The sequence below is a fragment of the Pan troglodytes genome, chromosome 12 (assembly GCF_028858775.2).
Source record: "Pan troglodytes isolate AG18354 chromosome 12, NHGRI_mPanTro3-v2.0_pri, whole genome shotgun sequence".
Taxonomy (NCBI): Eukaryota; Metazoa; Chordata; class Mammalia; order Primates; family Hominidae; genus Pan; species Pan troglodytes.
The window spans coordinates 106271896-106288355 of NC_072410.2; the positions used below are offsets into that span (position 1 = coordinate 106271896).

Here is a 16460-nt window from a genome sequence, read left to right on the forward strand (position 1 = left end):
TTATACAATGAGAATGTCAACAATTCGCAAAAATGTATTCAGGCAACCTAATGCCAAACCATGTGCTAATAAGTTAATTAGAAATGAGACACAATTTGCTATGAGTTTCCACAGCCCTCTTGCCCTGACCAGAGGCCACAGGCCATGTCTTAAGCCATTTTCTGTTTCCCAAAAACATCTAATAATAGTGCAGGAGTATTCGACAAAATAACATAGTGGCTTAGACTGTGAGTTTTCTGGTATGATGGGCTGTGTTTAAATTCCAGTTCTGCTGGTGATTAACTGAGTTACCTTAGGCAAGTTACTCACTTGCTTCAGTGTTCTCGTTTCTAAAAGGGAGATGGTAGTAGCACAGAATCTTGAGTTTGCTTTTGGCATTAAAGATGACACTATATGTATTTAGCACAATGCCTAGCACAGAATATATGCACAGTCTGTGGAAGTTATTATTATTATTCATCTTACTAAGTAAGCAGCAAGTACTCAATTGCATTTTTTGTTGGCTGTAAATCAGTACATATTGGCAATATGCTCTGTCTGCCAAAATTCCTCAGTACCATCTTGGGTTACATCAGTAGAGGTTTAGTGTCCAGATGGAAGTGAGATGCAGTCCTTCTGGGCAGACCACACTCAGAGGCCTGGAAACCGTTCTGGATACTACACAGTAGTAGATTCTCTGACCAGTAAGAATGTGTGAATAAAATATCAGGATGATCTGAGAACCTCTTTTCCCCTGTAATATGGAGGAAGAAGCATACGTTTTGTTTTAGGAGGAGAAGTGACAGGGGAGTCATGGAAGATGTCCTTATTTATTCCACATATATGTATGGCATTCCTTCTATGTGTCAGGCCCTATTCTAGGAGTTGAGGGCACACAAATAAGTGATGATATATACTTAAAAGAAAAGCAGAGTTACTGGGGAGTGGGAGTAAAATAGTATTTTGGACAAAACTGTTAGGTTGAACTCCACTGAAAAATAAATCCCGAATGAATATACAAAGAAAATCTGTGCAGATTGTGGACAAACATTCCAGGCAGAAGGACTAGGAAGTGCAAGGGTCCTGTGGTAGAAACATGTGGTCTCCAGCTAGAAGCTGAGGTCTGAGGAGAGGTGAGATGACATACCTAGGGTCTTGTGGCTAATCCATGTTACAATTGAGATGTTGATATTTAATGTCAGACTTTTCAGACAAAAAAGCTCATGCCTATTGCACTGTACTCTTTAGACAAGGGAGGGAGAGAAGAGCCCGGGGCCGCAGGGGTCCCCCTTGTGTGCTTTATCCCTGGTATCCCTGGCCCGCAGTTCCAGAGATGACCAGCAGAGGGTACCATGCACCGGGTTTCCGCAGCCACTGCCTGAAGCCATGTTGAATGAGCAAATGTCTGCAGCCGCCTCTGTGAGATCTAAATGTCTCCTTGGCAGGAAATCCGCGAGGAGCACGGCGGGGTTGTGCAAACAGCCTTACAATGTCCGCTTGTGTGTGTGCACTCGCCTTCGCCTGCATCGCCCACAATGCTCTGTGTTTTTTTTTGGATAATGGGGCTCTGTGGACCCATGTGCCTTGTCATGCAAAGGGAGTGACCTGCGTTTGTCATAAATGGGCTCTTGTAAGATTAATAGCCATGTGAATGATCCCATCGCAGCAGCAGTTCAGGACCCAGCTTCACCTCTTCACTGACGTGGTGGTCTGAGTCGGCTTTCTTCTCCAGCTCCAAAGCAACAGTGCAGGATTTATTGCTAAAAGGGCAATGACTTGTTTGCACTGTGGTTGCAATTTTTGAAATGCAAGGCAGGGGGCGCAGATACTTATTTGTTAGGACCTACTGCATGCCAGATGCTACACTAAGAACTTCTACCTGCATTATCTTACTTAGTAACAATACTAAAAAGGGAATATTTTGATTTGCATTTTACTAACAAGGGAAACTCAGATTCAAAAGAGTCCAATGACTCTCCCAACGTCTCCAAAGCTCATGCTGTTTCCATGAAATGATTCCCTTTCCTTTTTAGAGTAGCTTAGTCCGTGGTCCACGCTACAAAACGCCGTCCTCTTTCCACTTGGCCATCTAGAAACTGAAATTTGCGATCTTAAAATAGATGAGGGATTCCCTCGTTTCTAGGCTTCCGTGTATTTATTTTACCTCCTGAAAGTGTATCAGTCTGCATGTGTGCATTTTTCTGAGAAAGCCAGTTTTCATTAGATTTTCAAAGTAGTCTCTGGTCCTAAAACAAAAGGGCTAATCACCCAAAAGTGTTTATATTTGGGGAAATGCTTATTTTTCTCTGACCCGTTTCTCTCACCAATGACTGTTTTCTCTGCTCAGTCTGTGTGGGTGATGTCTTTGTTGTTGTTGCTGGATGGTGACTACTTATCCAGTCCTTCCCATCCATCTCAGTGGCCATAAATGAATAATGCGATGTGTCGGACCCTGCTTGGTGGTTGGGTGGGGAGGAGTGAGGAGGAGTGGTTGAAATGGCGAAAACACTGACAGCCAGTCAGAGATAGCCCCTGCAAGAATCCACAACAGCAAAGGTGCTTACTTATGCCTGGGGTTTGGGGAGGAGGTTACTGGGAGAAACGATAGGCCGTCTTTAGGCGTTCAAGGCAAAAGGAACAGTATGAGCAAGAAAACAGAGGCAAGGACTGGGCACTCTGGCTCACACCTGTAATCCCAGCACTTTGGGAGGCCTAGGCAGGTGGATTACTTGAGGCCAAGAGTGCAAGACCAGCCTGACCAAGATGGTGAAACCCTGTCTCTACTAAAAATACGAAAATTAGCCAGGTGTGGTGGCACACACCTGTAATCCCACCTGCTTGGGAGGCTAAGGCAGGAGAATCGCTTGAACCCGGGAACCTGGGAGGCAGAGGTTACAGTGAGCCAAGATAGCGCCATTGCACTCTAGCCTAGATGACAGAGCAGACTCCATCTAAAAAAAAGAAAAAAGGCAGAAGCAAGGAGGCAGGAGCCCTTCCACTGTCATATTCTGGTGTGGCTTATGTACAAAGTGATCAGAGTAGCTTCAGCAGAGGGGCGGAATCTTGAGAGAGAGCTCTAAGCCAGGCTTATAGCCTTGCATACCAAGTAAAAAATTTACCCAGCTTTGTTTGTCAGCCAGCTTAGCAGGCGTTTATGCTAACCATGGCTAACTTCGTTGACTCAGCTAACTCTGTATTCTATTTGCTCCCTGGATTCTGTCTCAGGAAGTAGCACCCCCCACCCGCCCCTCCCTGCCTGACAGGCCCACCTCCCACCACTCTGCAGACTCTCACCTCATCCACCTTTCCTGTCCCAGCCTTAGGTTGACCATCTGCACAGCTTGCTCGGGTACCAAGCCAGGGCTTTTATTTTAACATGTTAGTTTTGTTTGCAATGATGAGTACGTTGAAACAAGGGCAATTGCTCCTTTCAGAAGCTGGAAACAAAGGCAGAGCCACACCTGTCTCTGAGATTTCAAGTGAAGTTTCAACACTTTGGACATTCTTGATGCTTGAGATTTCACGGAGCATGCTAATCTCTCTTGGCCTCATATTCTTCAGGTTTTTTGTATGTGATGGCTTTTATTGGATTTTTTTTTGTTTCGGTACCAAAATAATTTTTTATATCCCCCTGCACTTTCCAAAATAAATTTGACCTGGGAGCAAATTTCCTTTGCTCCTAGGCAAATTTCCTTTGCTACTTTGCTTTGACATGTCACATCCAAAGCCTCCTTTGGTACCCAGATGAGCTGCAGTTTAAGAAAACTGAACATCTGAAAACCTTCTTAGATGTCGAGTCATCCCAAGGTCCTGGGGCCATCGAATTCTGCAGGGCCTTTTGCTTCCCAGAAGGACCATTTTCATCAGGACTTGCCTCCTGGTCCCTTGACCTGATAGGTTGTATTTTACCACCTGCCAGAGAACTATGGAGGCAGATAAACTTCAAGAACAAATGTGTGACACAGTTGCCTGTGGAATGAAAGCTGGGCAGGGAAAAGGAGAAGGCCTCTTTTTCATTTTTTTTTTTTTTTTTTTTTTTAGTTATATTGTAAGACAACAGGAATGGAAGAGATTTAATTCCCCAGAATTAGTTGTATATGTGACATTCCCTGTAACATGTTCAGAGACTGGTGAATGATCCCAGGGGTCTCAGGTATCCAATATAAGAGTGGGAGGAGGAGAGAGAGAGACTGGAGAGAGAGAAAGGATGAGGACACCCAAGAGAAGGGCATCGGGAAGAGGAATGGATCTAAGGGAGACGTGGAGAGAGTTTGGTGGGAGAGTGGATCAAGGGGTACAGCAGGTAGAGAAATCTCAGGTGGTGCCCAGGGCTCTGGTTATGACACTGGGAGGATAATAATGCTTTTTGTTGGGTGAGGGAAGAGGAGAAGATTTTGGAAAGAGTGGAAAGTGAGGTTTCTATGGCCTTCCCCGAATGGCTATGCTTGTGGGACATTCACTTGGATTGATGGGCCTGGAGCTGGGGCCAGAAGTCTAATATAGAGCCAGAGGTTCAGAGTCATCTGCCTATGGGTGGAAATTGGAGTCAGAAGGGTCACACCAGGGAGGATGAGAAAAGGCTGAAGAAGGAACATGGAGACCAAGACTTAAAGGCCAGATGGAGAAAGTAGAAACTTGAGGAGGAACTTCCAGAGAGGTGAGAGATGAGGAAGGAGATGGGTCCCAAGTATCTCAGCAAGGAGGAATTGATCAGCGGTGCCCATGACAAGCCTTCACCTACAGCTCTGCTCTCAGAGGGTTAGAGGGTCTTGGCTGTTGTTTATTTAAATACTTGAGAATGAATTCTGAAGAAAGGAGGTTTGTAATCCAAAAAACTGACAGCCTGTTTAAGTGAATTCACTATCAGAACAGCCCAAATTTGAGATAACTTCTAGGTGTTCCCTTTTACTTTCTAGACTGGAGTTGAAACCAACCAAGAGAGGAAGAGCAACTTGCCCAACATGACACTAAGTGAATGGTGTCTCCAAGATGAGTGCTTGGGTCTCTGGGGCCCCTTGCCCTGCATGGGGTACCTTTCCATTTGAAATTAGGCAGAACGGGCCTGGGTAGGCTGAGAGTGTCCACCTGCCTAGGTAAGAAGCAGGTGTCTCAAGCAGTTTCCTCATAAGCATGTTCTTGATTTCCCAAGAGAAAGGGGACAGATTCACTAGTGACTTCCCAGCGGTGGCCTGGGCCGGAGCTGAGCCCAGTTTGATTGCTTCCATGTCACTAGCATTTGAAAGTAGGGGACACATTGACTTTCATTCCCTAAAAAAGAATCTAATTTTGCCCTCATTTCTTGGGTACTTTTTGCTGCTGTACTATTGATGTTTATGGAAAAATTAGCTATGATGAGGTAATAGTCTATTTTAGAAAACTGAACTCAGATATTGAAAGAGCTATTTTAAACCTGCACTTAATTGTTCAATTCCATAATGGTTTCATGGTTTTTTTTTTAGAATTCCCATGAATTGCCTTACAACTGGACTCTAGCAGCTTGTATTCCATGGGGAATGCCAAGCCCTTTTGAGGGACACCATGGTATTAATGATCGATGAGAATATTCAAGGCATTTTCTCATTTGAGTGCCATTACTTGTAGTGTTAAAACGTTTTGAAAACACACTTTAGCCATTAACTCATTTTTATTGTCAGATGAAAGAAAGTGCTTAATAGACTCACTCCACTTCAGTTTTCTTCCTTCATCTTGGAATGAAATCGTCTGTTGGATTCTTGGCAATACATTTGACAACGGAACAGAAAACCTCATGACTTCATTGCAAAAAACGGCAGATGGAGCAGGGATGTGCAAGCCCAGCCCCGCCATCTAAAATGGCTAACCTGGCTTAGCAAATACAGGCTCCCAGAATGTATCAACTGAGCTACTTCATTCCAGTGGTGCATATTTTTCCCCAGAAAAACAGCTGCTTATATCATTTAAGAAATGTACCTTTAGATGAGAAGTATTTTTTAACACCACCTATTGATATATTGTAAGCTGATGATTAAATGGAAGTGGGTAGTTTGTTTTGCTTGTAATTCAAAACAGTCAGATGGTGTACATGTTGTAAACGGGGTTCTGTGGTGACCAGGAGAAAGCGTGTCTGAGTCATCTGAATACTAGACATGTCAGGGCTGGGCCCCTTCCTCCTGGGACACCCACTGGATGCCAGCCAATGGCTGGGAGGAGCCAGAAGTGCTGCTGGCTTTGCAGAGCACTGTGGGACATCTGCAAGCCTTTGATGTCACTGACAGCAGTGGCCGCCCTGGCTGCCCATCAGGATTTCTCCAACTCTGAACCTTGCTGATAAGCTTGAAAGGTAGATTGTCTTAATTGCCCTCCTAAAATCACATCCAGTCTCCAGAAACATTCCTAAAGCCAAAACTGGACTGTTTTCCTCTACTCTGTTTTCTTCTACGCTGCTGGGGAAATCTTGGGGCCCCATTGTAGCTAGAAGGTCAGACTTATGGTAAAACAAAGCGAGGTAGCAGGTGCAGATGAAGGCGCTGGCCTGACGACGTGAGAGGCCAGGTCACGCTTGTAGCTCTGCTCCCAGCCCCACACAAGGCATAGCCCAGGTGTGTGTTCCTAGACTTCAGGATTTCAAAAACCAGTAACATTTCCAAATAAACCTGGCATATTTAGGATATAATTACAACATCATTTTCCAACATAAATAAAAACCTTGTAACATAGAAGTGTTTGAATAACTTTCTGAAGGGCTTATGACGTAGGCTTTGTTTTTCTCATTTTGCCTTGGAGGGCTTGGGAACCACTAGTCAGAACAATCCTAAGGATTTATTTTTCAGTGCTTACTACATGCTAGTCCTGTCCTTAAGTGCTGGGAATACAAGGCGGTGTAAAAGCAGCCCTGCCCCAGAAGACAGGGAGATACAGGAGAAAGTGTATGTAATTATGGTTTGCTGCGATAGGCACTGTTGCATGGCACACAAGACATGTTAGGTGAGCAGAGACGAGGAGCTCACTCAGAAGAGTGGCTTTTGTTTTTACTGGTGTAGAATAGAAGGGGAGGGAGGGCTCAGGGGTCCTTCCAAGGGTCCTGATCTTCACCCTCCTACTTCAAAGGAAGTGTGGGGGAAGCAATTGCCAAGAGCTGGTGCCTAGATGTCAGATAGAAGGGGATTCCAGTGACCCTGATCTGTCACTGGTGAGATGCAGTAAGTTTCTAAGTCTTTAAGATTCTTTATCTCTGAAACTGGGATAATAGCAGTAACTATTTCATATGGTTGTTGTAAAAATTAAAATATGGCAATACATAAAGCACCCTCCTCACTCTAGCCTGCAGATCATTAAGAATATTAAGCAGACAGAGCAGCATGTGCAAGGGCCCTGAGGCAGTCAAGAGCAGAGCCACTCTAGGGATGGGATGTGCAGGGCAAGGCTGGAGTGGAGGGGGCGGGGTCCAGGCGTTCTGTGCCCAGTGCATTCATTTGAATGCATTCTATCCGACAGGCACTGGGGAGCCACAGAAGCATGTTAAGCAAGGAAGTAGTACCTCAGATTTGTGATTAGGAAAATGGCTCTGCCGGCAGCATGGAAATGAGTAGAAGGGAGACAAGACTGGTGTCAGGAAGATCAAGTTGGAGGCTATTTGCAGGATACTGGCAAGCTCTGCCAAGGGTATGAATCAGGAAAATCAAATTGAGAAGGAAGGGAAGTGTGCAAAAAAAAAATTATTCTGGACCACCAGCGAGGGTGTCCTTATTAGGGAGCAAAGAGCATTCTGAGTTCATCATGTCTTAGAAAATGAACTTGATGTCCCATTTACTCTTTGTATTAATGGACAGAGCATGAGATTGAGAGCCACAACATCTCTCTTCTAGTCCCTTCTTTGACCCTAATGTGCTGTGGATTCTTGGACCCATTCTTTTTTTGTAAAATGAGAGCTTTAAAAAGATGACCCCAGTTCTAATATGGAGTGTATTCAGATTAAATTTGGGGATGTAGGGGGCCTGTATATTATGAAGTCCAGGACCCATCTGGAGGACCTTGGGAAGGACACTTACTATACCTGGTCGTGGAGTTCTTATACCCGTAAAATGGGTCCAATGATAACTTTTCTCCCTTTGACATATGCTCATACTGAAGATAAATGCAGTCAGACACATCTTTGACAAAGATGTGAAATTATATAAATATATGTTATTGGTGTATTCATGGTCAGTCTGTAGTTTAAATGCTATGTTGCCAAAAAAAAAATTGGATGAGTCAGGACTTCCTTATTCCCAAAATGTTGTTATAGGCAGTCTGAGTCTTCGATTTCTTAAAGTCTTTGCACCAGAGATGCTAAAGATTATAGATTCTGGAAGGTACTGGGTCATTCAAAATGATAAGAAAATCTATCCCTTCTGATAGAGGTCTTATTATCTGTTAGAGATGAGTATTATTGTCTTAGACTTTTAAAAAAAATGTTAGAAAATAAACCCTGGTAGGGCTGCTGTTGTATTGATTTGTTTTCTCACCTTCTGTTCGTTATTGATAAAAAGTAGCATTGGCTTAGGAATTCTCCTTTCAAATAGTCATAACCAAAAAAAGAAATCTCCTAGGAGCTTGTGATCTACTCATGAAGGTTGAGCATTGAAATTTTGGTATACACAGGCAGAGGTCATCATTCACACTGCCCTGTTCCCTGGGCCTGCTTCCTTTGATATGTCTTATTTATAGAAAACAAATGAATTTCTCCATAAACCACAGTCACTTCTTTTTAAAATAAACCCTGCTTGATTTCATTTGGTTTTATACTCTGGGAGTGCAGCTAATGCTATCAACTTATTTTTCTTCTAAACAAAAATAGATTTGCAAATAGTGAAAAACAGTGTCTGCATATATGAATTCTCTTTTTTTTTTGAAACTGGAAATGTGACTAGAGAATTATTTCTTAAAGAGAGTCATGGTTTTCCACTGAATAGCCTTAAAGCCAACTCTCATAGAAGTGGTTTTGAACTGAGAGCCAAGAAAGCGGTCATAGAAAATACCATGAGTACATCCAAAATTGTCACCCCTTAAAGATGAGTGCCTCCCTTGGCAAGGGCGTGCAGGCAGGCTTTAGAGGCTTTGCTACCACTCCTAAAATGACTAGAGAAACACCCATATTCTAGACTATTTGGGGGAAAAAAATTGAAGAACCTATTTCAAAATACTAGCACAGTAAATGAATCTTGAGGAAGAAATTCTCTGTTTTTGGAGGATTGAGGGGTCACCCAATGTGTATTCTGTGTTCCCTTCACACTCAGAATCCCCCCCAACCCCCTCAGCTGGAGGGCTTCTCTCAGCCAACCCGGATTCCCAGTATTCTTCACGTTGGGTGGCAGCTTGCTTCTTCTATCGAGCAAACTCTTCCAGAAGACTTCACCCCACATAATTTTCTCTTTTCCTTCATTTCCTAAAGAAACACCTCCCTTCCTGTACGTGCTATTGAGTAGCACTAGTGTAGAGCCAACCCCTTTGGAATCTAATGGAAGCTATGGGCTGTCTCCCCAGGAAAAATGAGCATGTTCATTCAACAATACAGCACCCTACACATACCTTCAGCTGACCACACTCTCTGAAGTCCCCAAGCAGGGGCCTCCTAGGGATGTGGAGCCCCAGGACTTCTACTGTGCAGAAAAGAGCATAGTCTTCAGATTCACAGAGTTTCAATGTCAAATGTGACTCTATCTTTTATTTTCTTGTAGTATTTGAAAAATTGTTTAGCCATTTGAACCTCCTTTTTATCCCCCCAATCAATGTGATGATAATTATAGCTACCTGATGTTTGCTGTAAGGTTTGAATGAGATAAAGTGTGTGAAATATTCAAGTATAGTGCCACACACACAGTGGGCCCTCAATAAAATGCTGATGTTCCAGTTTCTCTCATAAATTATAGTAGTAATAACTATAATTACTCTGTTACTTAATACGTAGAGGGGACATACTATTATTTTCACATTCAATTAATATATTTGAGTACTTACGATTTATCAGGAATGTGATACGTGCTTCTAGATAGATTAAATTGTTTAATTTAACTAGTGCTGTTTCCCTAAATAGAATGTGCATCACCTGAATGCGGAAGCCATGTCTTCTCTCAGTGCATACCCCACCTGTAAGTGCCCTGGGGATTGAGTAATTCTCTCAGAGTAATTGTTAAAGGTAGCGTTTTCATTAGAAAACCAAAGGAGGAAGAAGAAACTTGCCACCCAAACTGTTATCAGATTACCTTTTCGTGGGATAGGCATTGCTTTTTCCTTTTATTTTGCTGTCACCAAGGGAGTCAGTGTTGAGGAAGATAAAGCAGATCTCCTAGGACCGGAGTGGGCAGCCACCCCAAGTCCCCGACTTCAGATTGCTAGAAAATCTACGTGTTAACTTTTTATGCTTTGGCATTTCATTTCTTTTCAGTAGAAGTATTTATGAACCACTTTGGTTGGGTTTTCTTTATTAGACATTTGTTTTCCTTAGACTTTGTGCTATATGACATGGGGTACACATAGACACAACTGTTTGGTTAAAAAGTAAAATCTGGCCGGGCACGATGGCTCACGCCTGTAATCCCAGCACTTTGGGAGACCGAGGCGGGTGGATCACCTGAGGTCAGGAGTTCGAGACTATCCTGGCCAACATGGTGAAACCCGTCTCTACTAAAAATACAGAAATTAGCTGGGTGTGGTGGCGGGTGCCTGTAATCCCAGCTACTTGGGAAACTAAGGCAGGAGAATTGATTGAACACGGGAGGCAGAGGTTGCAGTGAGCTGAGATTGCGCTACTGCACTCCAGCCTGGGCAACAGAATGAGACTCTGTCTCAAAAAAAATAAAGTTAAATCTTTGATGATAATCCAAGTATTACTAAAAGAGTAACCACACCATCCATATTTTTAAAAGCATTTGTTTATGTTCAGGAATTTTGCATTGAAAATGGGTTTTAATTTTTGTAGAATTACCTGAAGCCTCTATCACAAACTTACATAAAAATTGTTCTTTTGAAAATTTAGTTGTCTTCCATAATAATTTATATTTTTTAATCAGCTTCTACACTGAATTTTAATAATTCTTAGTTTTCCAATCTCTAATAATATATATCTGCCCCATGTATATTTTGAATATGAAACAAGAAAATGTATTTAAAATACCATGACTTGCATGTAGAAAAGTCTCTTTCAGCTATTAATGCCTATAAGCATTTACCTGGTTATAGTTTAATGTGGAAAAGATATACATAAAGGACCATGAATCTTAGGACACCAATCTTGAAAAATAAAGAAAAATGGAAATCATATGGAATCATATGATGCTGGGGACATTAATCCATTTATTGGATTCCCTGAATATCTTAAACTATAAGAGGAGTTGTAATATTGAACAATTGTAGGTAATATTTGCCCAGCCCTTTACAGTATACATGGTGCTTTCACACTCAGTTCATTTAGTCCTGACAAGAGTTCCATGCAGGAGATACTATTATCGTACTGTTGTGCAAATGAAGAACCCAAGGCTCACTGCTACAATGATTTGCTCTGGAGTAACAGGCAGTTAGATGGTGCTTTATATTCTTGAGGCTCTTTCAAGCACTCTTTTCTATGATCCTATTCATGTATTACTTACAGTACACACCTTTCTGGGTAAGATTTGGTGTTCAGAAAATACAAACAGGTTAAACTAGAGAAGTACAGCTTTTTGTTTTTTTCTTTTTTTTTTATTGAAAAACAAGGAAAAAGTCATAGCTAAGAGAGAGTCAAGACAAAGAGAAACCTCTGTTTTCTAAGAGAAGAGTCTGTTTCACAGTAGAAGTCATATTTGAGAATGAGCTGAGTCAACACATCATATTGTTACTTTGGCCTACTGTGCTTCAGATTCTCAAGACTGTGTCTTAATCCCTGCAAGTTAGTCTCAGCTTACGATGCATGGGAAAATAGACCCAGCCAATGCCAAGGACCAGTGACCCAGATGCCCAGACACCTTCACTTCAGCAGAGAAGGGGCAGAGTCCTGGAAAATCTAGGCAGGGAAGACTTGCGCCTCTAAGAGTAAAAGGCCTCCCAGAGAGGACGTGGATGAAAGGAGGACCACCTTCCAATGCCACTCTCCAAAGCAGGAAACATCCAAATAAAGGATGTTGATTTTCAGGACCCCATCCCTTCACGAGTGTTTACACAACTGGTATATCCTCTCCCGTCTCTTCCTCTGGTAGCCAAGACCTTATACCAGTTTGAGTATCCTTTATCCAAAATGCTTGGGGTCAGAAGTGTTTTGAATTTCAGATTTTTTTAAATTTTGGAATATTTATATCATACCTGTTGGTTGAACCTTCCAGATACAAAAATCTGGAGTCCAGTGAGTATTTCCTTTGAGTGTCATGTCAGTGCTCAAAAAATTTTAGATTTTGGAGCGTTTCAGATTTCAGGTTTTTGAAATTGGAATACTCAACCCGTACTCTGTCCTTGTTCTACCTCTACCAGACCCTCTCCACAGGAATGAATTTAGATCTGAAAACTTCTATGTGCACCAGTGTAGCTACATTATGTCCTACATAAGTAGGACTTCAACTTAGAAATGATTTCTGAAGATGCCAAGGGAGTCATTGTGTGTGTGTGAGTGTGTGCATATACATGTGTGTATATGTGTGTGTGTCTAAAGTAAGCCTAAACTTTACAGTATACACAACATACTATATTTAAGTAATAAACTCAGATACTCAGATTAAAGTCCTCCTAGGGAGCTCAGAGTGCCTGCTGGATTGCCATATTCCCTCTGATATAAGCTCTCACACCATAGGGAAAAGTGGTAAACTGACGTCCCTTGGGATAGACCCAGCAGCAGGTCACATTAAGAGGGTATCCATGGAAACACCAAATAGAATGTAGAAACCGGAGTTCCCAACCCTTCAGAGTACACCCGAACCAAGCTACTCTGCCACCCATTTGGCTGTGTAACCACAGCTCTGCCCATGGGAGCTCTGAGACTCAGCTCATCCTCAAATATGACTTCCTCTGTGAAACAGCCTCTTCTTTTAGAAACCAGAGGAGATTAGCCCTTTGTCAGATGAGTAGGTTGCCAGCATGGCACATGTATACATATGTAACTAACCTGCACAATGTGCACATGTACCCTAAAACTTAAAGTATAATAAAAACAAAAAACAAAAAAAAAAGAAAAAAAGAAAAAAAGAAAAAAAAAGAAAAAACAAACAAACAAACAAACAAAAAACAAAGATTTTTTCAGACATAAAAAAAAAAAAAAAGAAACCAGAGGAGATTTCTCATTGTCTTGTCTCTTTTTCCTTTTTTCAATTAAAAAAACTGTACTTCTCTAGTATAACCTGTTTGTATTTTCTGAACACCAAATATTGAAGGGGACACTTCTTTGCTTTGGCTATCCAGGAGCAGACGATAAGCCATCTCCAACAAATGTTCTGGATGGGATGGCTTATAATTCATCTATTTCTTGCCTCTAGCTTTATCTTACTACTTCACTTTTACTCTCCTACTCTCCCTACTTCCATTATTTATTTGCATTCTCTAATAGTGCATAATAACCAAAGTTATTTTATTGAATAAGATAAAATAATAAAAAATAAGCTCTATATGAATTAATTAAGCTATTTCATGAGTACTATGGTAATAGCAACGTATATTTTGTATTCACTGACGAGCTGCTTGAAAAAATTGGAGAGTAATCTGTCATGCAGAATATGGATGAGAGGCCTTTCCAAGTGAAACTCTGGGTCCAGTTAAAAATAACTGTGGAGTCTACTAGGTGACCATCTGTGTGATGATGGACCAATTCACTTTGCAGATCCCCCTAAACCAGAAGACACTCCCATGAATTCTTATCAACCTTGGAGTGGGGCAGTAAGCATCAAATCATTTGGCCATAATGAGATGAAACACTTGTTTTCTAGGTTCCATGGGACTAGACTTTCTACACAGTGTCCACAGTCATTGTTCTAGAGGTCCTTGCTTGAGAGGTGACACTTCTGGAATCCTGAGAGTTTCAAGTAATTAACCTTGGTTGATGTTAGAATGATGTTCAAAAATATCTGATGATATCAGCCAATCCACTGAAATAACCTTTTGAAGAGACAGAATTCCACAGCCAATATTTGGACATACTTTTACTTGTGTTTGTTTCTATCTGTTATGAGTTTCAAAGGCTTGGCATATCTTCTACTCAGGTACTCTGACAGTAAAATCACATACAGGACAGAATTTTAGGAGGAAGCCCAATCCATGCAAGTCTCTTATGATACATTCATAGCACAAAACTAAGACACCTAAGAATATTTAGCTTCCATTAAAGCACTTTGTATGAAAGTCAGTACTCCTACAAACAGTAAAATCATCTTCCTACAAGAAGTGACTCCAGACCTAATCTGAAATTGTTCCTTAATCTGGAGACAGATCATTTCCTAGAGACCCAGGAGGTTAGTGAATAGTGAATGCTGCCCAGTGGCAGGGATGGACTCTACCAGCCCAACCTTTAATTTGGCAGAACCTACCTCACACAGGATTTTGCTCAAAAATATCTTAAAAGGAAATGGGCATAAAGGCAGGGAAGGAATGAAAGAATGACAGAAAAGACAAAGAATAATCTTTGAGAAGAGAGAAATATGGTGTTTGCTTTCCTGTGTGTGTGTGTGTGTGTGTGTGTGTGTGTGCATGCATGCCCAAATATATTCCTACGCCTCAAGGTGAGAGATGTCTAGGATGCGTCTAGCCCAGCCTTCTGCCCCACACATAATTCATTTTTCCAACGATGTTGAGGGCTGTTATAGCATTTTTCTACTTAAATATCACCAATGAGAGAAAACTCACTATTTCACTAGGCAAGTGACTTAATATTCAGACAACTATAATGTTTAGAAATTTTTTCTCATCATTTCTCTGTTAGTCTTCTCTTTCCTAGCATAGCATACGGCCTATTATAATCCATCTTTCATAGGCTAATCCTAAACAAGCATTTGAAGGCTGTTAGCATAATCATGATGATGATGATGATGGTGACTATCATCATCAATAGTAAAAGCACGTAATTTTTCTTGAGCACTTCCTGTAAGCGCTGTGCTAAGCATTTTATACTTTTATCTGATTAATTCTCACAACTTGATGAAATAGATCCTTTTCAAAAGTTAATTTTACAGATGAGGAAACTGAGGCTTATGGAGATGAAATCTCTTGCCCTGGATAACAGAGGTAGTAGAAAACAGCTGGAATTAGACACCGGCCATCTAACAAAGGATAGACTACTTAAAAAGTCTGTCTTCTGATTTCATGTTAGTGATTTATATCGGGGAGTATGTCTGCAAATGTGTGTTTTCCCAGCGGAGGATTATGGAGACCAGATCCCACCACTTGCTACATATTCTCATGCGCAGAGTCATCCTTTCTTCTCTCGCCACATCTTGCTTAGAATGGTGTGTTTTTTAAAATTCCTTGTATCAACATAAATATTGTTGGAAACTATAGCCATAGAAAATTGAAGCCCAGCAGTTTCCTTGCACCAGTTCAGTAATTTTTCAAACTGATCCTTCACAAACTGAAATATCTGAGGCACAAGAGTTCACTTACAGCAGAGTTAGAGGAATGTCTTTCCAAGAACACAGTGCCCAGCATCTAATTGCTCCTCCGTAAATATGTGTTGAATGAATGAGTGGATTGATGACTTCCCTAAAAAGATAGTTTAATGTCTAGAGCTGAGAGCAGTAGAAATTTTTCTGTTTATTAAAAAAAGCCCTACATTTTAGCTTTTCTTTTTATTAGGTTGAGACTGCTGATATGTAAGAGGTTTGTAATTTTCTGTTAATTTGACTCACCTTTGCAGATGTCTTAGGCTGCAGTTTTACTGAGAGTAACTTTTTGGGCATTATGCCTTTTCATTGTTAAGCTTCCAGAAGTATCCAATCTCATTACCATTGGAATGTCAGATCACAAGATCCTCTAACTTGCCTGGGAGCCACTCCTCTGAGAAATCTGGCCTCTTATACATGTTAAGAGGAGTTCCTGGCAGTGTAAATATATGTTTTCTAAACTCTATTCCTCGTGAGCTTTCAGGAACTTACTTTTTTGGACAGGTATTTTTAAAATGCCGTCTTTGTTGTCTTGTCCACTGATGTGACATGTTCCACATCTATCTAAAGGAAACAAAGCAAAGCCGAAACATTTGCTGTAAGGATCCAGGGGATTAGGAAAAGTGGAAGGGAAGCACTTCGGAGAATATTCCTAAACTTTGTCTCCTACAATGAAAATACCTGATTCTTTTCATAGGCTGTTCTTTATGGTTTTTTTTTTTTTATATGGTGAACGAGATATGGACTGCAGGTGTATTCTCTCGAGAGAGATTGTAACACTTCTATCATTGTCATACTTTTTATGACTTAGGCCACATGTCCCCAAGTTTTAGAGACCCAGCACCTCAGAGATATTTATCTGTCACCAATTTAGAAATGAGTTGCTACATTATTGCTCAACCCCTGGGTTGGAGATGC

At 41.3% G+C, this 16460-nt stretch overlaps 1 protein-coding gene across 4 annotated transcripts in view; it reads left to right on the top strand.

The window, feature by feature from the left end:
- CYRIA (CYFIP related Rac1 interactor A) overlaps window positions 1-16460 on the top strand; it is a 109733-nt gene that overhangs the window by 55525 nt on the left and 37748 nt on the right. The window lies entirely within an intron of this gene.